The 26,637-nt window shown below is 40.4% G+C and overlaps 1 protein-coding gene across 1 annotated transcript in view; it reads left to right on the top strand.

The window, feature by feature from the left end:
* The window catches only part of PPP2R3A (protein phosphatase 2 regulatory subunit B''alpha), a 315,656-nt gene that overhangs the window by 92,074 nt on the left and 196,945 nt on the right, over positions 1 to 26,637 (top strand). The gene's annotated exons all lie outside the window — the stretch shown is intronic.

The following is a 26,637-nucleotide window of genomic DNA, read 5'->3' as shown; positions in this document are numbered from 1 at the left end:
TGCAATGGATCCTCTTCTGAGGTCCCTCACCAGCACTCTAGGCTCCTTCTCTTCTCTGCATGCCCCATATCAACCAGCTTGCTAAAGGAGCACTCACATGGGCTCGATCCCACGCTGTGCTGTGTGTGTCTATAGGCACATACCGTGCGGCTCAGCCCTGCCCCCACTCCCTCCTCAATGCATTTGACTGACATCAACAGGAGCCAAAAACTACCGCTACTGCTTATTAGTCCCTGTGCGAAGAGGTAGAGAGGAGGGAAGACTGCAGCTGGGAACAATGCTGCAATGCTGGATCAATCCAGGAGTGAAGTGTTTAGAGTGGCAGGGGGGGCACAGCAAGTCCTAAAATCATTTTTTTTTATTATTTAACCTTAATGCAGGGAATGCTTTAGAACCACTTTAAATATTTATTTTTGAAGTTAGGTCTGTAAAAACCTTTATGGTGACCAGAGATGCAGTGAATGTAGCAGTTTTCTGACAGAGCATCCTTTTATCTATGACTAGGGACATGCACAAGGCCTACAGAATGCGGTGCAAGGTTCATTTTGTCTGCTCTCAGAGAACGTACAGGCAGGAACCTCTTTTAGGTCAGGAAAACTTCTGTATCACATAACAATCTGTATGCAGCTGAAGGATAAGTGCACATATCCCCCCCACGCCACCTCACCCCCACCCTCCACAGATGTATGCTTGCTTCAGTCTGATAGACACAGTAGATCCACTATTTATTTACATCCAGCACTGCAAGTCTTCGCTGTCCTGGCCATGCCTTTGCATCATGGACCTATAGAATTTTATGGGACAATCTCTTATTGTCTCTGGATTTGGGACACAGCTCCATAATAATCCGTGGGGCACTAATAATACATACAAGAAGAGTCCAGGGCACTGAATCCAAAGACAAGTTTGACTGTTGGATTCCATCTCAGCATAGAACAAGTTGTTGCACTGAAAGGTTTCTAAAGAATTCTGAACGGAACAGTGGAAACATGATCTCTCTCCATGAGTTGGAATTCTTCCAGTTTCAGTGCTGATCTTGCCCCACTTGGCCTCAGCTTGTCAAGATACATCTTCCTATTCAGCTTGCTGTTGCTACCCGTGTGAATTAAATCCTGCTTAGTTACAGAGAAAGAAAAACAATCAAAACAGCTTTTTTGATGGCTAGAAGCAAGCGAGGAACTACATTCAAAGAGAGAATGTTCAGCTGCTTGCTCTCGTTAAGAGATCTGGTATGTGTGTATTATGTAAATAAAATGCAATTTCTAATATATATATATATATATATATATATAATTTAAATTCTGAAGAGTTAAACCATCCTTTTTCTATGTGTTTGCCACTATTATAAGGCCTTTCTGTGCTTTCTTTGGATTTTTTGCAATCTATCTTTTATTGTGGTAAATGCAGCAGCAGGGCAGGAACACCCAAACTTCCAAGGTGGTATGTTACATAGCCAGAAAATATGGTAGAGAGATTCTGGGGTTCCCAAGAAATGACATGCAAAAGTTGGGTGTGATAAAACTTTGCTCATCACACTCCACCTATAAGTGCTAAATATTTGGATTCAATTAATAAAGAGTAACTTTTTAGGGAAAAAAAATACACCAGTTGATTTAACAGCAGACTTCCTTACAAACTAAAAAAATCAAACGTTGCTTCACTTTTTTTTTAAATGTCCACCATTTTTCATTATCATGGTAACCTGAATCAATGTTGTACCTTGCACGTGATGAATATCCAGAGGCTTCCCTTAAGTACTGCATACAAGAAAGGAGACCAAAAGTAGAAAATGTTTTTACATGGCTTGATTGGATGTGAATGACCCATCTACTGAACTTTTCAAACCTCATACAGTTGTTCGTGGACAAAATAATGCCCTTCAGACAAGGCAATTTCCCCCTTCTTGACCTCATCAGCATGAAACTGGAAGCTTGGGTTAGAATGTGAAGCATCATGAAAGTGGTGGAAGTACCACTAGGAAAGCATTAGACTATTCTCTTTGGGAAATAAAATCTAATAAGAGAAAATGTCTTCTGGATTAACAAATGTTTTACTAGTCAGGCCTATAGGTGAATAGCCCAATGCCCATACACGCACACAATCCAGAAAAAGCACTGCGTGTGAAGCTGTTACTCACTCTACACTTGAATCTGTGGAAAGAAATAAAATCATTTGACTTTGATATATTGAAGTGCTAGCCGAGGATTGGATCTGTGTGAGACCCAACGCCACAAGAACTGGCAGCTCCTGTGTTTTTATGAGTTTGTAGTGCTTACCATGCCCACAACCCTTATAGCGGTCAGGAAGAGTTATAGTTAACTTCCCTGTCCATGTTCATACTTTAACAGCCCTGATTTTCAGGAGAGTCGTCCTCATTGCCTCATTCCTAGAAATAGCATACACAGAAGAAAACTGTCATAACTGTAATTACTCAAATCTGTGTACAACTTGGTAGCAAAAAATAAACATTAGCATAATGGTATTTTTTTTCTTTTGGAGAACTTTGGCACATCATCAGAAGACACGAGGTGGAGGCACACAATGATGCCAGAATATCTGCTTACATCTATCATGTAGAACAAATAACTGGTCTGTACACAAGGAAATTGTCTATATAAATAATCTTTTGACATGCTTGTGTTTATAGCTGTAGGTATGTTTCCTTCAAATATGAAACACATCCGATCGCAATGGGGAAAAATATCATGCTGGATATCTATACTGATATGGACTGGGTAATGTGTTAGGAACATAAGGATGCTCCATCATTTGATGAAAATGATAATTATCAACGTACAGAGGACTGAATTCAAACACACCCCAAAAGTTAAAGTGAAAAAATGATGCAGCAGGCTAGTCCATTTTTCTGAAATTTAATTGCAGCAACTCAAAATGATAGTAGTTTGTATGGCCCCCAAGTGCTTGTATGCATATGTGACAATGTTAGGGCATGCTCCTAAGGAGACGACTGATGGTGTCCTGGGGTATTTCCTCCCATATTTGGACCAGGGCATTACTGAGCTCCTGGACAGTCAGAGGTGCAACCTGGCAGCGGCGGATGGACCAAAACATGTTATCCCATTGGATTTAGGTCAGGCAAACGTGGGGGCCATTCAATGGTATCAATTCCTTCATCCTCCAGGATATGCCTGCATCCTCTCGCCACATGAGACCGTTCATTGTTGTGCACCAGGAGAACCCGCTGCACCAGCGCAGGGTTTGACAATGGGTCCAAGGATTTCATCCCGATACCTAATGGTAGTCAGGGTACCATTGTCTAGCCTGTAGAGGTCTGCGTCCCTCCATGGATATGCCTCCCCAGACCATCACTGACCCACCACCAAAACGGTCATGATGAACGATGTTACAGGCAGCATAGCGTTCTCCATGTCTTCTCCAGACCCTTTCACATCTGTCACATGTGCTCAGGGTGAAAATGCTCTCATCTGTGAAAAGCACAGAGTGCAAGTGGCGGACCTGCCAATTCTAGTGTTCAATGGCAAATGCCAATCGAGCTCTATGGTGCTGGGCAATGAGCACAGGGCCCATTAGAGGATGTTGGGCCCTCACACCACCCTCAGTGGTCTGCTGGAGGTCATTTTGTAGGGCTCTGGCAGTGCTCATTCTGTTCCGCCTTGCACAAAGGAGCAGATGCTGGTCCTGCTGATGGGTTAAGGACCTTCTCTGGCCCTGTCCAGCTCTCCTAGAGTAACTGCTTGTCTCCTGGAATCTCCACCAAAACGGTCATGATGAACGATGTTACAGGCAGAATAACGTTCTGCATGGCTTCTCTAGACCATTTACATCTGTCACGTGTGCCTAGGGTGAACCTGCTCTCATTTGTGAAAAGCACAGGGCCCCAGTGGCGGACCTGCCAATTCTGGTCTTCAATGGCAAATGCCAGTCGAGCTCTATGGCGCCGGGCAGTGGGCACAGGGCCCACTAGAGGACGCTGGGCCCTCACACCACCCTCAGTGGTCTGCTGGAGGTAATTTTGTAGGGCTCTGGCAGTGCTCATTCTGTTTTGGACGTGGTCACTTACAGGCCACCTACCGTGATCTACCAGTGAGCCTAATTAATGCAGAAATACGTGCACGCAGAAGTAAGACACTGACACCGTTTGCAGTTTGTCAACTTCCCAATTTCTACTTTATTGAGGAACTAAACATAGCATTTATAGGTCTAATGACGTAAGCGAATCATATGCGATGACTGGGTGAAAAGTCTCCTAAGTTTCCTGTGTGTTCTTTCATCCGTGTTGATATCTTCCAATCATTGTCACAAATGAGACTTCTTCCTTTTTATGGGGGTTGTTTACCTTGAAAGGTGCTTTTTCTTCTAATGAGTCACCTCGGGCGAGACTCTGGATGAAGGCGCCATCTTAATTATCATTGTTCTGTTAACCTGTATCTGATTGTTTACTTAAAAGAGTAAGGAATTTAAAGAGCAAGAGGCAGAGAGAAGCAAAACTATAAAATTGTCATTTTACTGATTATCTTGCAAAATACGGGTTGTCTATCACAATCCATTACAATCCCCCCTTAAAATGGCTATTTTATATCTAACTGTCCCTGTGTTCCTCTGATGTCCTATCTGCCTGGTGGCCCCCCCCCTTGGAACTCATTTTGGTCGCATATAGAGCTCTTAGGTGGCTAGTCCACCCCTAGAGTCTCGATGCACACTGAGAAGGCCACAGTCAGGCACTGTCTTTCCCTGTTCATAGCTGCCTGTAGGAGAGGAGGATTTATAATACTTCTTACGAATGTGAATGATCAGGGGCCACAGTCTGTAAAGGAGTGTAGGACTCCCCTCCTTCGTGGGGGAGTTCGACATCATCATAGTTCATGAAGGTAGGGGAAACCTCATTCACAGCCTTTCAAATTAATTTCTTAATGCAAGGGACTACGCAACAGGCGACTATTGCCGTCAGAATGATGATACCCAGGATAACCACCCCTACTTGGGCGAGGGCCTTTTGCCAACCACTCAGCCATCCAAACCACTGATCCCAGGGATGTGTAATACCTGAGTTTTCCTTAAGCTCATTTGACAGGTCCTCCAGTTTCTTGATGGCCAATGTTACCTTCCCTGTATTATCCGGACCTGCCAATTCTGGGGTTCAATGGCAAATGCCAGTTGAGCTCTATGGTGCCGGGCAGTGAGCACAGGACCCACTAGAGGACGTCGGGCCCTCAGGCCACCATCATGAAGTCTGTTTCTGATAGTTTAGTCAGAGACATTCACACTAGTGGCCTGCTGGAGGTCATTTTGTAGGGCTCTGGCAGTGCTCATCCTGTTCTACCTTGCACAGAGGAGCAGATACCGATCTTGGTGGTGGGTTAAGAACCTTCTATGGCCCTGTCCAGCTCTCCTAGAGTAACTGCCTGTCTCCTGGAATCTTCTCCATGCTCTTGAGACTGTGCTGAGAGACACAGCAAACCTTCTGGAAATGGCACGTATTGATGTACCATCCTGGAGGAGTTGGACTGCCTGTGCAACCTCTGTAGGGTCCAGGTATGGCCTCATGCTACCAGTAGTGACACTGACCCTAGCCAAATGCAAAACTAGTGAAAAACTGTCAGAAAAGATGAGTAGGGAAATAAAATGCCAGTGACCTCCACCTGTAAAACCATTCCTGTTTTGAGGGTCATCTCATTGTTGCCCACCTAGTGCACCTGATGTTCATTTCATTGACACCAAGACAGCTGAAACTGATTAACAACCCCCTCTGCTACTTAACTGACCAGATCAATATCTCAGGAGTTTAATTGACTTGATGCTATACTCTGATTAAAAAGTGTTCCTCTATTTATTTTTTTTAGCAGTGTATAAGACCTCTGCAAAGCATTGTCAGGCTTATTCAGTAATGTAGTGTAAAGAGCATCTGTAAGCCGCAAAATTATTATTATATTATTATTATACAGTATTTATTTATAAAGCGCCAATAGTTCACTCAGCGCTGTACATTACAAAGGGGGACAGAACATGTGACAGAACAATACCAATACAATGCAAAACATGAGGGGATCGAGGGCCCTGCTCTTTCGAGCTTACAATCTAGAAAATGAAGTCCAGTCAGAATTTAAAATTATATATAATGGTGTAGCGCTATAAATCAAATCAAATAAATTAAATCAAATAAACATATCATAAATATTAAATCACACAATAGTGTTATTGCTGTGTAAGATCCTAATGGATCTATAGAGTTTCTAAAACCGTGAATTTCTAAGGTGCAAATACTTAATGGGTCTTAACAAAAGTGATATCAACCAGTCCCAAATGGGACTACCTCCCAAATAAATAAGTGACACTTATGTAACAGTGACGTATCTCCAATCAGGGATATATATCAAAGGTAACATACACTTAGTGACTAGTGCAAATATCCTTATAAATAATAAATATCAATAACCAAGTGTCCAAATAATACAAAAATATCAATGCAGTTGATGTGAACAGTGCTCCAGTGCAAAATGGTGAGCATAAATCCTAAATAGCAGGCACCCCTCACCTCCTTGATGTGACCCACAAGGGTCAACACGCCTTTTTGATCTCCCTGGATCCTACAGGTAATGACTCTCCAGACCACTTAGGTTCCACAGCCCCTTATTGGTAATTTCCTCCAATAAAATTCATTCCTCCATATACAGGTGCCGCAGTGTATATGTCAATAGGTGAGTATCATATTGGGACCATGAAGGGATTCAAAACAAATCTCCCATAGTGCAATACTGTTTATTGGCTTAAGAACATATAAAAATCGCCAAGTTACAACTCACATGTAAGCAGATCAATCAAGCTTTTCCACCACTAAACATGGGTGTACTGCATTCGATTTGGAGTAGCAAGATGGCGCTTGACCGGAAGTACGTCACCACGCCACATCTACGCGCTACGTCACGTTCACATGACTTCCTCAGGATCCTGAGGTATGCCACGCTAGCATCCCTTTTATATACCTGTAAAAAAGTCCAGGTTTGAATTGAACTCCCCTTGTATATTGGAATGCTTAGAGTGTAGCACTGGCAGCTGTGGGTGGTTGGAAGGCATTGTGAGTAGGCATGCTTTGAAAATATAGTAGTTTGCTACCTGTACTGGAATTAACAGTGGTGATGCTTCTTTTGCCTTTTATCCTGGTCTGACATTTAATAAACCTTTTTTGCTCTCAATCGCACATCTGTGCGTAGAGAGAATTGAGTGGTAATGAGTATGTTTTATGGTGGTTTAAGTTTGAAGCAAACCTTCTGATTTTATATGTATGCCCGTTGTTCTGTTACTTTTACAAGTATACTTGCTTGTATTGTCATTGGTACTCTAGATACCTGTATTGCAGGACACCATTACCGCTACTGGTTTACTGATTTGTTTTCTTCTATGTTTTGGTTGTTTTGTTTTTTTTTGTAAACCTGTCAAAATTTGAATAAAAAATATTTTGGATATAAAATAAATATAGGTATATTTATTAGCAGGAGTTCCCTGAAGCCAAAAAGTTATTTCAAGAGTCCCTTCATGTTCAAAAGGTTGAGAAAGGCTGGTGTAGGCAAAGGTCAAATGATATTTAAGTTAGAGGACCATTAGAAGACAACTAGGAGCATTGTGCAAAGTATACAGGAGTACCTTTTGGTAAGACAAACATTTTGAGAAGCATTTAGAGACTTTGGTTTTGATAGATAAAATGTTACTTAACACTGTCTGATATGATGCTCAAAGGTTTGTACATACCACAGTTGTGCTGTCCTGCTTTTTTAAATTGTACATTACATTTTTCAGAATTCTGTCATGTTAAAAGTTACTAGTTCTTAGGGTAGACCTTCTAAACTGCTTATGGGGACCAACAGATGACCTTTGCTTCTAGACAGGTTTATTTTCCTGTAGACTAGAGCACCCTGGTAGGGGAGGGTGTCCAAAAGTCTTTTGGCCATTCTCCCCAAAGTTGAGATTTGCATAATAGAGTATCTCCGTTGTAGGCACCTGGTTCAGTTTATATTGAACTTCCCCTGTACATGTCTGATTTAATTTATTCTGCTTGCAAAAGTTTGGCTTATTTTTTCACTGAGAAAATCATCAAAACAAAGGTGCCAAAAGCTTTGCATATAGCTCTGAATTTCTAATTGAATGGTCATTGTTCATATTTCACTCATAAACTTCCTTCTTACACTGGCAGAGGTTTTACTTTTGAGCTTCTTGCAGTGGCAAAGTAACCAACTAGCCTTGGTCCCCCAGCTAATGTACTTTTCACTGATTCCCAAAAAAGCTGAAAATGATGCATTAATACTTAAAGTAAACTTCATTACTGTTATCAGGCAACCCCTTAACCTGGATTTGTTGCACTCCTGAATAGATTGCCCTACAGATCTCTAGTAAAAGTCCAGTTTTACTTAGGGGAAATTTTGCTTTTCTTGATTCTATCTATATATATATATATATATATATATATATATATATATATATATATATATATATATATATATATATATATATACACACACACTTTCAGTTAAAACTCCAAGTGTAGTTATAGTGAAATTTTCTTGCAATGGCTGCCAATAGTTCTACATTGGGCTTGCCAGGGTTCCAACATGCTCATGCTCTCTGAGCAGCACTATTGATTGCATCAGTATTTAGGGGGTAGGCCAAAGACCCAGACTGGTACATGGTGTGTGAGATCAGCGGTCCAACTTCCCAGTGTTCTGCCAGCACAGGATTTTAAAGCAGAACTCCAGGCAAAAACTTCTGTACATGTCCTTGTTGCTGATTTCCTACCTTTGCTGAATATGTCTTCCATCTTCTGGTTCACTCACTAGTTGCACTGAAATAGCCTATTAATGTTCAAATCAAATCTTTAATTCTTATTGGTTACCCCAGCCACTGGTCTTGGCACATCCCTTCTGTAGTTCTTTCTCCAGGAGGTAGTGATGTAATTCATGCCCACTTGCAGTGGTAGGCGGACCAAGACTCTCAGACAAATTCCAAATTCCAATAGCCATTCACATTCACTACAATTCATTGTGGTTGATGGGATCTGTCGTTTCCTTTCTCTGCAGAGAGAGAGGGGAGGATATGATGTAATCCCAATTACACCTCATCCTTGTCAGAGCAGATGCTGTTTTTTTGCCCGAGTTCTTCTTTAACCCTTGCTGCAACTCTCTTTTTGGGTTTTTTTAGTTACTCAGTATTTATTACTGTATATGCAGTCTGACCTGAGCTCAGGTTCACTTGCACTTGAATGTTGGTCTTTTTTTGTTCTATTTTAATAAACTAGTTAATAAGTACGTTTTCTAACTTTTGGATCCCAGTAACATTGTCAGTCCCGGGATCTGTGTGTTTAGTCTACATACACAGTGTTGGATGAGGCAATATGTACTAGTAGGTCTGTCCTTATCATACTATTCAAACTATGCTCATATGACAAGTTGTATTTCAAATATAGATGACAATAGCAAGCAGAAATGTCTGTTATTCACTGTGCTATTTGTCATTGTAGTTATTTGCAGATTAAGGAACAGCGTGACCATTTTTCTGTCGCCTGCATGTGTCTGACACTTTCATAGCTAAAGATCCTTTACATATAATTGACCACAGCGAAATTTAAGAAATTATTTAAAAGTCTCTACCTCAATTTTTTTTTGTGAAACTTGTCAGTATAAAACATTTTCTGGATCAAATGTCTTGGCTATAAAAAAGCTTTAAACCCTTCACATCTTAGGATAAAGCAAATCTTAAAGCCTAAGTAAAATTTTACAACTTTGACATGTGTTAGTAAAACCGTACATATCATCACAACTACTTTGTACATCCAGGTGAATTATACCTAGTTGTTTTCAGGACCAGTTGGGCTTTCATTTGGTGGTAAATGGTAATAGATATCTCCTGATTTTTTTTTTATTATTATTATCAAAGGAAAACTGTCCCAAAATAGTAAAATATATATATTTTTTTTTAATTTAGCTGTGTGTTTCTTGTTACTACCATAACCTACCACCAAGTAACCCAAAATAAATTTTCCAGCTCTTGACGATCGCAGCGATAAGATATATAACGTGTTTGTTATTTGTTGTTTGTACCTGTACTAAAGCCCAGAAACAATAGTGCGCATTTTGCTTTTTGGGGGTTTTTTTTTGTTTTTTTGTTACCTAAAACACACTTACACTAACTGACACTGATACCAATTTAAGAAAGCAAAAAAAAAACCTGACTTCGAGGCAAACATTAACCCTGGCAATGAACTAGATCATACCTTGATATAGGTATTTTTTTCTTTATTTTTTATATATATTAATATTTAATTTTTTTTTTTTTTTACAAATCATTTTTTTTTTCTCTCTGCAAGGAGATAGAGATACAATGTATCTCTCTCCTCCATACAGAGAGGGTAAAAAAAAACAAGGGGGGCGGGCTTCACAGTGACTGATTACTGTGATAGCCAATCAGAGGTTATCACAGCAATCATGTGACCTGGAATCGGGAGTCCCAGGTCCAGATCATTAGAACAGGACCTGGGTCTCTCAGTGACACCCTGGTCTTTGTGCTGGGAGCGACAGGTACGCAAATATGCAGTCCCACGGAAAAATGCCCAGTTCTCTGAGGCCTCATATTTGTTACGTCGGTGTGAAGGGGGTAAAACCCATCCAGTGGTCTGTATTACTTACCTCCTCTCCATTTGAGTGCTGCAGCCTCCATCAGTCTCTTTGGCATTTAAATCTTCAGGGAGTGTTGGATGCATGTGTCTTCTGCTGTAACTCCATCCTCCAACCCCTATGCCACCAAAGGACTCAGCAGTGATGTAAAGATTGGAAGATGGAACCACAGTGCAACAGCAGGGGGGACACAGGCATTGGACACACCTGGAAGTGCTAGTGCTGAGTGTTGAAGACTGACGGAGGCTGCAGATCTGGAATGGAGGCAAGGTTGGAGACACAGGCCTCTGGGGCACTGTACATTAAAGCTCTTCTATTGCAAGGACCTTTTTGAGCTGGATACTTTTTAATCTAACAAGATCACTATAAAGATGACATGTACAGAGAGAATTGTAGCCTGGCATTGCTGAGCTCATTCTAGAAATACTAGTTAACGGTCCCTTCAGTACTTTGAGTCACTGACCTGAAACAAGCATGCAGAAAGCAGGCAGTGAGTCAGACTACCTTGTCTGAATGCTTGGTTCAGGTCATCGACTCAGAAAAGTGCTAAGGCCTGAGAGTCTGCCTGAAAGCCTGGGAACTAGTATCTTCTGAAGTGGTAGCAACATCCTATTTCTTTGTAGCACAAACAAACAGAAGATTTCCCAACACCCTTTCTAGCCAGCCTGGAAAACAACTGATGAATTCATGAAAACAGAGGGTTTTGTTTGCACACATTTGCAAATGTATACGTAAGCTGCAGTGCCCATGTCAAGGTCCCTCTATAAACTGTAGTCCTAACACTATAAGTTTTTAGAGTCTCCTTAGTAGGAGCACATATAGAAATGGGTAAATTAAGGACAGGTGTGCCTGGAGGTAACCCACTCCTCCTTAAAGACACAGTGAATGCATGTGATGCCCAGTAAGAGCACAATGGCAGCTGAAGGCATCTAGTGCCTCCCCCCTCCCAATTCAGCCAATTGTGCAAAAAGTGGCAACCACCCAGGGGCGGACTGACAATTCGAGCACTCGGTCACTGCCCGAGGGCCCGGGGTCAGTAGGGGGCCCATGGGATGCCCCTGGTACCTTTTCATTGTTTTTTTCATAGGCTTTTTTGGGTGTGGGCGAGGACACAGGGGCCCCATGAGTTGTCAGTCCGCCCCTGCAACCACCCCAACCTATAAGTAGCTTTGCAGTAAGGTGCTTTGCCCTTCCATGTACACTATACTGCAAAGGCTAGTTATTTGTGTGGTGCAATCCATTCTGAATACCAATGCACATATAGATTAAAATAAACGCTCCTATGCATTCGCACATAATTAATTGACAGTCCATTTAAAATGAATGAGCGTTTTGAACACAATACTCAGTGCATGAAAATGTGTGCATTAATGCATGCAAAGTTGTTCTATAGCTGAGTTATAAACACCTAGCTGCTGTAGTTTTCTTATATTTGTGTGTTTTTGGTTGGTTTTCGGCCACCTGGCTACAAACTTACTTTTGTGTGGATCTTTAAAAAGTCTATTCCATATATGGTTTTATACCATAACTTGCACTGATGAGATCAGATAAACAAATGCAAGGCAGCTGGACAAAAGCCTGTGCATATTTGGCTATACAGGAGCATGAAATAAGCAGGGTACATGTTATCTACCTAAAAGTCCTGACAAAGTGAAATTGGTTGAAAAAAAACCAAAAACCTTTTTTTCCCCCATAGCAAAAATCCTTGTTAACCTTTTTATACAACAAGTTTGCAAATGAAACAAAGGTCTGATTGTTTGCTGATCAACACCTCCACATTTTGTTTTTGCATACATCTTTAAAAAAATATTTCGTAAGACTTTTGAAAACCTTTACATTGTTACATTCTCATTACTCATCTTTTTGCTCATTTTAACTAATTCCTTAACGATGCTCCTTCTTCTTATTATTATTACTGTCCTGTTGGGCTGTAAATCTTTGGCTCATGTCTTCAGCTTTATCCCCTCCATGTGTTGGCTGGTTCAGCTGCAAGTTGTTGGAGATACTCTACAGTGACATATGTTTTTCCTTTTGTAGCCATGATGTCAGAAAAGGTGACCTCTGGCCTGCTGTCGCAGGCGGCGTGTTACCATGGTAGCAGGTCTAGTTGATGCTCCGGACAATTTTTTTCCCACGCAGAGGCTGAAAGAGTTTAGTGTTTTAGGGCAGTAAAAAGTTTGACATAACACTCAAATCTTTCTTGACAGGTTTGCTGGTCTTGTAGCGGTAACATTTTACGCATCTCCAAAGTACATTGTTTCTGGGGTATAAACCACCCACAACTCATGCTGAATATTGTTCATGTTTATACTTTATCCTTTTTTGCAGTAAAATTTGATAAACCCCACTTTGTGTTTCCAAAACTACTGCAGTAAAATAAAAGTTAGGGGTATATTTGATAACGTCAGCACTGCATCCCTATAACACTGGAATAACAAAGAACATTAATACAGTAAGTGGGACTTTAATGGTGCTAATCCATAACTCTCAGAAATCACACAAAATAGGTATAAAAACATCATTTTATTCCAAAAACCAATTATAAAAAGAAGGGACAATCAGTCCTTTAAAAGCATGTTGGATGACTATATTGTAATGGATGGACACCCCATACACCTTCCCATAATAAATGTACAATAATAATACAATTACATATCCAACAGAAAGTGGGATGATGACAATGAAAACATAGGAAGGTGTAATATCCCAACACGTTCCACCAAAAGCCTTCCAGAATCTATAAGGTGACAGCCCTTGCCAGCGACTTGATCTTTTTCGTCTCAGATCCACTCACTTCTTTACCGAATCTTTTGAAGGCTCTGAAGGCATACGGGATCCTGTCCCACATTAGGATCAACTTGGGAAAATATTCTGCCCTCAACATCTCCACGTATCCCGACATAATCCAAAGTCTCTGTCCCTCTTTTTCCATTCAAATGGACCTCCGATGCAATCAGATATCTCAATATGAACGTTACCCCAGACCCATCTAAGCTTTATTTGGCAAATTTCGAACCGTTTCTCCTCAAGCTTAAAAAAGACCTACAGCATCCATAACTCCAACGTGGTTTGGTTGATGCCATGCTATCAAAATAATAGTGCTTTCTTGAGCCCTCTACTTGCTGCAAGCTGTTCCCATATGTCTTCTACCTTTTTTCCTCTGGAATATCTTCTCCCAGTTTCAGAACTTCATCTGGTCTCACAAGAGAACACACCAGCCGTTACAGAGCCTATCCCTACCTAAGTCTTTTGCAGGCCTTGCCTTCCCGAATACTTGAATTTATTACAGGGCCACACATCTCACCAGGATAATCGACTGGCACTGCCATGGAGAGGTGAAACTTTGAGTCTCCATGGAATTGAAGGACTCCTAGGGTACCGACATCCGTTGGTAATGGATTGCACCCCCTCTACCTAAGGAGCTTTGCACACATCCTACCCTTGGCAGTACTCTCCAGGTCGCACGGGAAAGATTTCAAAGCTCCAGTTTCTCCACTTCCCTCACCTTTGATTCCCATTCTGGGCAATCCTGAATTCACTCCTGGTCACCATAATGGGCAATTTCATCACCTTAGAACCCGAGGTTACGCCCATTTATCAGACTTTCTTTCCTCGGAGGGGACTTTGATTGCTGCAGACCCAACCCATCTTGTTGACCCTCCCCTGGATTTTTGGAGTGGACTCCAACTCTGTTATATTCTTCACCAGCGCTCCCACACTCCAGGCATTACCCGTCCGCTCAACGGATTTGAATCACTGTGCCATAGAGGGAAAAATGGTACGTCACTCTCTCTCCCTACCTAATTAATACCTCCACTTATTGGCAGCATCGCTCCATTCTGCTATATGTTCTATACGGATGAGGTCTTTATTTGCTAGCACAACGTATGCTACCTCTAATGTATATGTCATTCTTTGGATTTTAATCCATATCTTCAAGACACGTCTATGTGAATGTTGTTTGCTATGCCTCCCTATTACTTCTCTGGTAGTTCTGGTCCGGTTTATTCATCTAGGACTGTATTACCAAAGTGACCATATATTTCCGGCCAGTGTTTGTAATCCCTTTATTTTTCAAAGGTCAAGTAAAATACAAACGGCCCCCCTCCCAAAAAAAACAAAACGGGTACACGATTGTATCGTAATTGTAGTCAACGTGCAATAGATTACTCACTACCAAATAAGTCATCCAAAATATATTAATTATTATTTAGTTGTGAGTAATCTATTGCATTTACAATACAATCATGTACCTGGTTTGTTTTTTTTTGTTTGTTTTTTTAATGTTTATTTTATATCTGTTGCAATTTATTCTCATTAGTTGCACCCCATGAATCGCTGAAGAAGCTCAGCTAGAGAAACATGTTGGGATATTACACTTTCTTCTACTGTTTGCATTGTCATCATTCCATTTTCTGTTGGACATGTAATTGTATTAAATTCTTACATTTAGTATGGGAAGATGTATGAGGTGTTTTATTTGTTCATCCAACATGCTTTTTAAGGACTGATTGTCTTCTTTTTATCATTGTGTTTTTTTGTGCAAGTTCTTTCCAAGGGTTAAAATCCTACTTATTCATGTTTTTTGTTATTCCAATACTACTGCAGTATTGATCCCTCATAGATACAGTAGGGTGAGTGAGAACCATCACCTTGGAACAGGAAGAGTGTTACTGTTAGGATCACCATTTAACATAAACGGAGGAGGAAGCATTTTTTGTTCTTGGGCGTGGATAAGTTTATTCGGTGTTCTAAATTATAGTGCAAACAATGCAATAATGTGTTTCATAGTGTAACTTTGGCCTGTTGATTTCAATAAAAAATGTTCCAATTAGCTTGTACGACAATATCTGATAGCATGCCAGTTATTTGTTAGCAATTTTTGCCAGTGCATGGTTTTGTGTGCTGGAATTTATAAAGAGGAATGACCTTTGGCATGCATACAGAAGAAAGGAAGGGAGAGCAATAACTAAATCACATTTTAACAGTCCATTAGACATTCAGATTGGACATTTTAAAGAACAGACATGTTTTTGTGCAGTTATGGGAGGCAAGCCTGAATATAACTTGAAAATATAATTGTGCAGATATTGCTGATTTTCTTTCATTTATTTTCTGGCTCTGTTTCCACTCAGAGCTGTGCAGTTGTGTGTTTTCTAGCTGTATGTAGGCTTCGTTCTTACAAAGTCTGTTCAATTGTCTCTGAAAAAATATATCAGCCATGTGGCCCAAGCTGCAAATAAAAACATGGAAAGCAATCTGGTTAGTCCCAAGTATCAAGCTCTATAGAAACTCTGTGCAAGAAAAATAGAACATTTTAACGCATAAGCGCTCCATAAGTTAAAGTCAATCATTGCTAACCAGTGCTTTGAGCTGTTCAAACTATGAAGGTACCATGAATGTACTAAGGGTTTTTTTTCCCCCCTTGAGCCCATGCACATGGTATGTAAAGATCAGTAAATGTGCACTACATTCAGACTAAAAATAGTTTGTGTAAAAAAAAAAAAAAAAAAAAATCTGCATCCAAGGTCAGAAACTCTTACTTCGAAGTGGTGGCACATACTTACAGTGCCTTGAAAAAGTATTCATACCCCTTGAACGTTTCCACATTTTATCATGTTACAACCAAATACATAAATGTATTTTATTGGGATTTTATGTGATAGACCAACACAAAGTGGCACATAATTGTGAAGTGGAAAGAAAATGATAAATGGTTTTCAAAAATGTTTTACAAATATTCGAAAAGTGTGGCGTTCATTTGTATTTGGCCCCCCCTGAGTCAATACTTTGTAGAACCACCTTTTCGCTGCAATTACAGCTGCAAGTCTTTTTGGGGATGTCTCTACCAACTTTGTACATCTAGAGAGTGAAGTTTTTTCCCATTCTTTTTTGCAAAATAGCTCAAGCTCTGTCAGATTGGATGGAGAGTGTCTGAACAGCAATTTTCAAGCCTTGCCACAGATTCTCAATTGGATTTAGGGCTGGACTTTGACTGGGCCATGCTAACTCATGAATATGCTTTGAAAACCATTCCATTGTAGCTCTGGCTGTATGTTTGGGGTTGTTGTCCTGCTGGAAGGTGAACCTCCGCCCCAATCTCAAGTCTTTTGCAGACTCTAACAGGTTTTCTTCTAAGATTGCCCTGTATTTGGCTCCATCCATCTTCCCATCAACTCTGACCAGCTTCCCTGTCCCTGCTGAAGAAAAGCATCCCCACAACCTTAATCTCTTCTCACACAATAAAATACTTTTCTTAGTGCATGCTTTGGAACAGGTGTGTCCAACCTGTGGCCCAGTACGGCTCTGAATGTGGTCCAACACAAAATCGTAAACTTGCTTAAAAATGTTGATTTTTTTTTTGTTAATGTAAAATTGCATTAACACTTGGCGAACACATGTGACCAAAGAAAACTTTGACAGTGTCTCTTTACTGGACTTTTATTTTATCTTCCCAAAGAAAAATATCCCACTCTTCACGATCACGCCTTAATCACGTCATCAGTTTTCAACAGCACCTATATTTGTAAGCAACTATTTTCCAGGATGAAGCCAAATTAGAACCAAATTGAGAATTGCTACTTTATCCATCGAACCAGAGATTGATGTGCTAGTTTATCAAAGACCGTGTCAAATATCGCAGTAGTGTTATGTTGTCCTCTTTTACTTTTCTAATAAAAAAAAATGAAGTTTTATTACTCGGGTACATTATCTATATCAGTGATCATTAACTTGTAATGTGCCTGACTTTTTCTGCTCATCAGCTCTCCTTATTGTTTGTGTATTTTATGTGTGGCCCAAGACAATTCCTCTTCTTTCACTTGAGACACAAGAAAGTCAAAAGGTTGAACACCCCTGCTTTTGAAGGATCTGTTTTTATGTGTAGTTACAGCACCAGGGTTAGAATCGCTCTCATGATTTTTCTTGGGTTTTTTTTTATTGCTCTGTCTTCATTAGGGTGATTCTATATCTCTGTCATGATGACTATGGTTACTATAACCAAACGTAATGGAAAATTAAACATTTGAGTTGTCCTGAACCAGAACAATAAAGAGGATACAAAGTAATACTGTGCAGTGTTAGTTACTTTTTTTTAATAATTATTATTTATTTATTGATTTTGCCCACATATGAGACAGGGTTTTTGTGTTCTAGCAGCTAATTTTCTATATTTGGGTATGTTATTTTTATACACCTTTTAGATGCACTTGTAATTTGGTCCATAGTAACACGTAAGGTTTTTTCACTATTTTTAAACAATAAAGAGGAAATATATTTCTATGATTAATTTTGTTTTGATGACAGCTAAGAGGAGTTTTCCCTCTTTTCCTGTCTTGTCTACAGAACAGAAAGTGAAGCGGAATTTTCCAGTTGGGAACCATGTGGCAAAAAAGAGGTTTTAATCATTATGTACAATTAATGCACTATGCAAAATGGGGGGGCGACTTTACTGTAGATCTGCTTTAAAATGTACGTAAACCCGAACAATGACCTTCTCTTCTTTGGTCCCTTTTTATTTATTTTACGCAGGTGGTCTGATCAGATCTGCCTCTCCTTGTTTCAGGCTGTTCTGAACGAAAGCTTCATGTTGGTCTGAGGGCTGGTGGTTATAAGGCCGGTGGTCGTAAACAGTCATGAGCCCATTTACATCCAATTACCTCTGAGCAGAAAAGGTCTGCATCCTTACGTTATTTCAAACATAAAAGTGACAGATCTTAGATAATTGAATCTAAACAGACACACGTCCATTTAAATCCACCCGCCTGTAGACCTAACATGAGTTCCTTTAGTTTAAGGAAGGCATAACTGAGTGCAAGTGGATGTCGCAAATGTGAAATCCAAACTGTTCGCCTGCATTTCAGCAAGGGATCTGTTCATGGATACCTTGCTGTTCAGAACGGACAGCACCGCTGTGAAAGGGCCTTTCAATACTTCCTGTCGTAGAGTGGCAATGCACCTCCATAGTAAGAGTGAGTGAGTATTGTTGCCATATGACTGGAAGTGTGTTACTGATGAACGCAAAGAGACAAAAAAGACCACTATATCTAAGGACTTGCATTTTAACCATTCTTTTACCTCCCTTCCCTTGCTGCATTCTACACTTTACTTTTATCTCTTTTACTTTATTTTCTTTAGTATATACTCTTTAACAAACCAACATTCCAAGTAGTTAATATGTTCTTGAAAATAGACTGCTTATAAGCTGAGAATCCACATAGAAAACACCTAGTTTTTCACCCTAAATGGTTGAGTTTCATGTTTGATGTGTGTGATGCGTCTCATATTAGATAGTAATCTCCTTTATGCTTGCAAATGTAAATTGTGTTCTTGTCACTTTATCTCCTTGGCTACCTGTTCCCTTGTGCTACCTGGAATAAAAATATGAAAGCAGTCACAAGGGTTTTGTAGCATATCCTTCAGGACACAAATACTGAAAGCCTTGCGTTATGTAAAGTAAATTTGGTTGTATGGTTTTTTTTGTTTTGTTTTTTTCTTTTACCCACGTGTTTGTCTCTGCAGCTATATTTTACTGTAATATCTATTGTTTTTGTTTGTGTGTAATTATGCTTTCAAGAATGGAAGTGATTATTTGTGTTCGGTAAGCATATGTTGCACAAATAACTGTTGCACAGATGCTCTATTATGTATTGTGCCACGTACTCCGTGTTGAGCTGACCAACAAACCTACTAGATAATCTCTTGCATGACCCTAAACGGTGTCTATAGAAAGATATGCATTGCATTCATATTTTATTGTCTTGTAGAATCTCAAAAAATGTAAAACGTTTTAATACTTTCAGAGTAAATGCTTTTTAACAGCGTTTGTGCCATTTTTAATTTTGTGGTATTCAGCCTGATGTGATGTAATGCTATATTATATTATGTCACTGTGAGTACAATATAGCTTATGGAAATGTGAGCTAAAAGGAACTGAGCCATTCATTTGAAGAACTGCAGAGTACAGTATGCCTTTAGTTCTGTATTGACATGTCATCACCTATACCTGATTTGGACCTTGGGGGCCCCTCAACATAAAAATTAAATTGTGTGACAAATGAAAAAAAAAAAGTGAACCATATATATGTGTTCTAATGAGGACACTTGTCTGATTTTTTCTTCTCTCAATTTTATAGATTGTAAGAATACACATTACATGGGTAATTGAAACCGGCAAGTCATTCAGTGGATATAAAAAGTCTACACACCCCTGTTAAAATGTCATGTTTCTGTGATGTAAAAAAAATTAGACAAAGATAAATAATTTCAGAGCTTTTTCCACCTTTAATGTGACCTATAAACTCTACAACTCAATTGCAAAACAAACTGAAATCTTTTAGGGGGGAAGTAAACATAAAAAACTAAAATAATGTAGTTGCATAAGTGTGCACACCCTCTTATAACTGGGGATGTAGTTGTGGTCAGAATTAAGCAATAAAATTCTAAATCATGTTAAATAGGAGTCAGTACACACTTGCCATCATTTAAAGTGCCTCTGATTAACCCCAAAGCTAATCAGCTGTTCTAGTAGGTCTTTCCTGACATTTTCTTAGTCACATCCTACAGCAAAAGCCATAGTCTGCAGAGAGCTTCCAAAGCATCAGAGGGATCTCATTGTTAAAAGGTATCAGTCAGGAAAAGGGTACAAAAGAATTTCCAAGGAATTAGATATGGAACATAGTAAAGACAGTCATCAAGTAGAGAAAATATGGCGCAACAGTGACATTACCAAGAACTGGATGTCCCTCCAAATTGATGAAATGACGAGAAGAAAACTGGTCTGCGAGGCTGCCAAGAGGCCTACAGCAACATTAAAGGAGCTGCAGGAATATCTGGAAAGTACTGGCTGTGTGGTACATGTGACAACAATCTCCTGTATTCTTCATATGTCTGGGCTATGGGGTAGAGTGGTAAGATGGAAACCTTTTCTTACGAAGAAAAACATCCAAGCCCAGCTAAATTTTGCAAAATACATCTGAAGTCTCCCAAAAGCATGTGGGGAAATGTGTTATGGCCTGATGAAACCAAGGTTGAACTTTTTGGCCATAACTCCAAAAGATATCTCTGGCACAAAAACAACACTGCACATCACCAAAAGAACACCATAAAAGCGCTGAGCAAACTGTTGGCGCTATATAAATCCTGTATTATAATAATAATATTAATACCCATAGTGAAGCATGGTGGTGGCAGAATCATGCTTTGGAGCCGTTTTTCTTCAGCTGGATCTGGGGCCTTAGTCAAGGTAGAGGGAATTAACAGTTCCAAATACCAGTCAATATTGGCACAAAACCTTCAGGCTTCTGCTAGAAAGCTGAACATGGAGAGGAACTTCATCTTTCATCATGACCCAAAGCATACATCCAAATCAACAAAGGAATAGCTTCGCCAGAAGAAGATTAAAGTTTTGGAATGGCCCAGCCAGAGCCCAGACCTGAATCCAATCAAAAATCTGTGGGGTGATCTGAAGAGGGCTGTGCACAGGAGATACCCTCGCCATCTGACAGATTTGGAGTGTTTTTGCAAGGAAGTGTGGGCAAATATTGCCAAGTCAAGATGTTCCATGCTGATAGACTCATACCCAAAATGAGTGAGTGCTGGAATAAAATCAAAAGGTGCTTCAACAAAGTATTAGTTTAAGGGTGTGCACACTTATGCAACCATATTATTTTAGTTTTTTATTTTTACTTCTCCACCTAAAAGATTTCAGTTTGTTGTTCAACTGAGTTGTACAGTTCATAGGCTACATTAAACATGGAAAAAGTTCTCAAATGATTTATTTTGGTCTCATTTTTTTACATCACAGAAACCTGACATTTTAACAGGGGTGTGTAGACTTTTTATATCCACTGTACATCACAGTTATGCATCACAATACAATATTTATTTCCACCTACACTTAGCATCTGCAAAATCTTTAATTTAAGCTCCATCGATTCACTTGTGTACAACCAGCCTGTCGGATTTTTCACTGCCGGTACTGCAACTATAACCGCTAGCAGTATTCCTTGTCTTCTGTCTGCCAGAAAGGCTCTCTGAACCCTCTCCCCCCCACTGCAAAACACAGTAGTGTTGCGGGAGGCATTCCCATATCAACACTGACTGTGTTAATCGGGGAATCGAGCGTTTTTTTCTTTCCTTCCACCTGTGATGGAAGGAAAGAAAATTGCATCTATGAGCTTCCTAACTCATTAAACTGTATTTTCTTGAGGACACTGCTCTCAACAGCCAATAGGCACAGAGCACAACAGTCTTTCATGGGTCATCATGGTTCTCAGATAATTCTTTATCAGTGCTGAATGACCTTTCTCCCAAACAGATAGTGATCACCATGTTCAAATATATTCTAAGAGCTACATTAACCCCTCGAAAGGTGTCAGCAAGCCCATCATCCTGTAATAAAACTGCCTGTTGAGATGGAGTGAGACAGGACCAGAGCTGCAAACTGGACAATTTGCTCAGAGAACACACTACTGAAGTCTTGAGGGAAAATAAGTTTTTAATATTTTTTTTTCTAAAGGAAGTCTGGAGCCTCCCCTGGCAGGGGGGCCCAGGGCAATTGCTCACTTCCCCTCCCTCCTATGAATCCGACACTGACCTATACCATAAAAGAAAATGATTTAGAGGACTTGAACAATCAGACTGGAAGAACTTTTATTTACAGTATAGGGTATGTTTGGTATTCATTTAGAGATATGGGATACATTATTGCAGCTATCCTTGTTATGATGTGCTTTTATCCTTTAATCTATATGCTTTTCATTGGTTTCTGTGGAAACCTAATTATTTTGATTTACTTTCTGCTTCTACTGCGTTCTTTTTGCTAGAAAATATACTGGGTTCCTTACCCCACCTAGCTCCATGTGCATCTGATTTTTCAGAAATGGTTCTTCCTCTAATAAGCCTTTTCTGCAGATATTATTAAGAGACCGAATTCTGCTCATTCTATGTGGAAAACAAGAGAAAGATAATATATCATGCAGCTGCTGCTACATTAAAAAGGTTTTTGCTGCTGGCCTTCTAGATGAAAAGAAAATTAAATGGAAACTTGATAGCCAGATGACTTCCAAGGTGTTTAAAGGATATTTCCAGTAATATTTGCAATATTGTGTTTAAGGATAAGTTCACCTTTTGGACAGAATAACAAATGCACATTTTTTTGCAAGTTAAAAAAAAAAGTGCATTTATTATTTTTGACCAAAGGAGCCTGGAAAGCATTGCACCAGTGATCAGTAGATTGCTGATGCCAGGCAGGTCTCCTGCAGACCTGTCAGAGATATTCGGACAGGAAGCTTTAAATGAACTTTCATGGCGCTCCACAGAAGTGTGATAGTTCATAGGAAACTACAAGCTCAGTCGCTAAGGCTCATAGAACTCTGTGAATGAGTGACGCGAACGGAGCCCCGCATGGCCGCGCTATTTTCAAATCTGAGAGGTAGTACGGGGAAACCTCTCCCCTGTATTATCTGTCAGAGAGAGGGGGGCAGTGGGAGAGGCTTCAGCTATGGGACAGGGGCGGACTGACAATTCATGGTGCCCCCAGGAAATAGGGGATCATGGGGCCCCTGTGTCCTTGCCCAAACTCAAAAAAGCCTATGGAAAAGGTACCAGGGGCATCTCATGGGGCCCCCTACTGACCCCGGGCCCTCGGGCAGTGCCTAAATTTCCAAATGGTCAATCCGCCCCTGCTATGGGAACATGTTACATGTTTCACCCTAAAAACGGGTGGGACAGGTAACATGTTCCAAAAGTGAATTTATCCTTTAAAGAAATGCAGTCAGGGATGCACTGATGTGCAATGTGTGTTTTTTTGTTTTTGTTTCTTTTTTACTTATTAACTGCAGCAGGACTGGCACAAGAAGGCCCCTTTCAGACAATTATTCCAATTTTGTCAGCCAGTGAATCAGGTGGAGCTGAATAGAAGCTCAATGTTAAGCTGGCCATAGATGATACTAATTCCTCCTGCAGAGCTATTGCTTCCTCCTGGCAGGGACGGTGCTGGCAATAATCACATAAAAAATCTGACAGGCTGGTTGTACCCAAGTTATACAACAATCAAATTGGTCTACAATCAGCCTGCCGATTAATGGTTCTAATCTCAGCCGTTCCCTGCTGAACCTATGGCTGGCTTTAGTCTGTGTGCTTGTGGACCGTTTACATTGAACTACCTCTGAGTCTGTTTAGGTCCAAAAAAAAAAGAAGAAAAGGAAAATATTTGTGGCCTTTTCCATTTTTTGGATCTAAACATAACAGATCAAAGGTAAGAGGATGTAAAGGTATGTACAACATGCATGTGCCTGCCCATAGAACTAACTGAAAAAGCACAAATGTCACAAAAGTGAGGTCCGTTTCCTTCTGCTCAGATTCAGCAGGGGGATCTGTTCATGGGTCCCCTGCTGATCGAAACGGATGCTGCTCAGCTGAAGTGTCCTTTTGGATTACACATTCATAGCAACTCTCTGCAGCTGTGACTGCACTTGCATGGATGAGCATACATCTCACCTCAGACCCCGTTCACATTTGAGCGTTTTTCAGCTCAACGCTCAGAAACACTCAGCAAGCAAAATCTGATTATTTCCTATGGCTCCTGTTCACGATTTTAGCATTCGGTCACCTCTAGCAAAACACTTGTGTTACTATTCAGGCAGATCTGAGCGTTTTGTCCCCCTAGACTTTAAAAGAAAATGCCTGAGCAGTGGCAATGAGCGTTTTTTCAAGCGTTTTCATCTCAAGCAGTAGCTATTTCTATTGACCACAGCAAAAATGCCTAAATGAAAAATGCCTGAAAAAATGCCTATATTTCCAAATCTGCTAAAAAAAAAAAAAAAAAAAAAAAGTTCAAAAACGCCTGAAAATAACACTTAAAAAACACCTGAAAAACACTCAATGCAGTGTGAATGGAGCCAAAAAGCGATAGGCTTCTTTTCTTGCTATATGTCAAATTATGGACATTTGTTATATTGCACAGAGACAATGGCAGAGCCAAGTACTGGCTGCAAAAAAAAAAAAAAAAATGATAGGGAAGACTGTTATTGCTTGACACAGATGATCACTTTTTGAATGTAGTATATCTAACATGAAAGCGAGAATTGTTAAATTTCCATTATATTCTCAAGTGTTCTTTCTTTAGAGGTTACTGAACTTTAAGTCACCACTATTTTCTAGTAGGACGGAATACTTAATTCAATAAAGTGCACAAAGCATATGTAAGTAACATGTAATATGATCATAGTAGACATAGCTATATATACCTGTAGATACCCACCAGACTGCTAAAGGATGATGCCTGTTACCCTCTTAAAACATAATACAGCTCTTCAACTCTCATTGTGTCCAAAATTAACACACCCACCAGATTCCATAATTAAATTGTTCCATGTTCTGATGCCAGTGTTTAGTCACTGTTCGAATGTCACTTCTTGTTATTGCAGAACATTACGTAAAACTTTCTGGCAGATTTAGGTTATAGAATTCTGCCCTCAGATCCTTCCCCCAGGATAGTGTTCTCTTAAAATGCTCCTAGCAGTCATAGTTATGACCACTGTGTCAATCTGTTCCCATGAACAGAATTTCCAAACCCCAGCCATCTGTGAGACCTTTTAGTGATCTCCAGATTACTGCTATATTCTAAAAAGATATTGGGCTTTTCTAAAAGGAACATGCAGTAATAGGACAGGGGACAGCCTTTGCTGACTGTTTTTGACTATGCATACTGCTAGATTATTATCCTTCTCTTTAGTTAGTTACATGATGGTTTTTAGTAAGCCTAATATACAGACGTTTATTCCTGGTGAAGGGATTTATTTTATTGCCTCAGTCTTTTTTTCCGACCTTCATTTACCAGTGCACCAAGATTTGAAAGGTTGCCATCATTCAGTACAGACTACCTGGGACAGTAGTTCTTCCTACACTTTACTCATGGCTGTCTTACCAAATTTCTGCAAGAAGAGAATCTTGGAGGTGACATCTATGGTTGGTGTAATGAAGGTTTTTGCCTTCTAGTCTTTAGCTGCGTCCTACTATGGGGCATACCACGGAAGTGGTGTAGTGATGTAGGATCGAAGACTATAACGACGTGTTGCCTAGTTTTACAGGAGATATCTGAAGTTATAACAGGCTCTGGCTTGCTATTCCTTCCCCCACTGACACCAACAATGAAACACTATTCTTTCCCCCACTGACACCAATGATGGGGTACTATTCCTCCCACTTACACCAATGTTGGGACACTACCCCCCCCAATGACACCAATAACGGGGCACTATTCCCCCCCACTGACATCAATGATGTACTATTCCTCCCACTGAGACCAAAGATGGGGCACTATTCTTCCTAATGACACCAATGATGGGACACTATTCCTCCCACTGACACCAATGTTCGGACATTATCCGCTTTCACCACTGACACCAATGATGGGGCACTATTCCTCCCCCCACTGACACTAATGATGGGGCACTATTCCTCCCCCCACTGACACCAATGATGGGGTACTATTCCTCCCACTTACACCAATGTTGGGACACTACCCCCCCAATGACACCAATAACTGGGCACTATTCCCCCCCACTGACATCAATGATGTACTATTCCTCCCACTGACACCAATGATGGGGCACTGTTCTTCCCACTGACACCATTGATGGGGCACTATTTCTCCCACTGACACCAATGATGGGGCACTATTTCGCTCCATAAGACACACTTGGGGGGAAATGTCTGTGCGTCTTATGGAGCGGCCGGCCCAGTATTCCCGCCGCCGTTGTATGTCCGCAGTCTCTGGTCATCTCCTGTACTGTGTCCGCAGTCTCTGGTCATCTCCTGTACTGTGTCCGCAGTCTCTGGTCATCTCCTGTACTGTGTCCGCAGTCTCTGGTCATCTCCTGTACTGTGTCCCCATTTGTTCATAGTTTTTTTTTTTTAAACTATAGTCCGGCCCTCCAATGGTCTGAGGGACAGTGAACTGGCCCCCTGTTTAAAACGTTTGAGGACCCCTGAT

This window comes from Staurois parvus, unplaced genomic scaffold (assembly GCF_062004578.1).
Source record: "Staurois parvus isolate SC_StPar_1 unplaced genomic scaffold, SC_StPar_1.0 ptg000116l, whole genome shotgun sequence".
NCBI lineage: Eukaryota > Metazoa > Chordata > Amphibia > Anura > Ranidae > Staurois > Staurois parvus.
The sequence above is the reverse complement of the archived record's forward strand: the minus strand, read 5'-3'. Positions and strand labels throughout refer to the sequence as shown.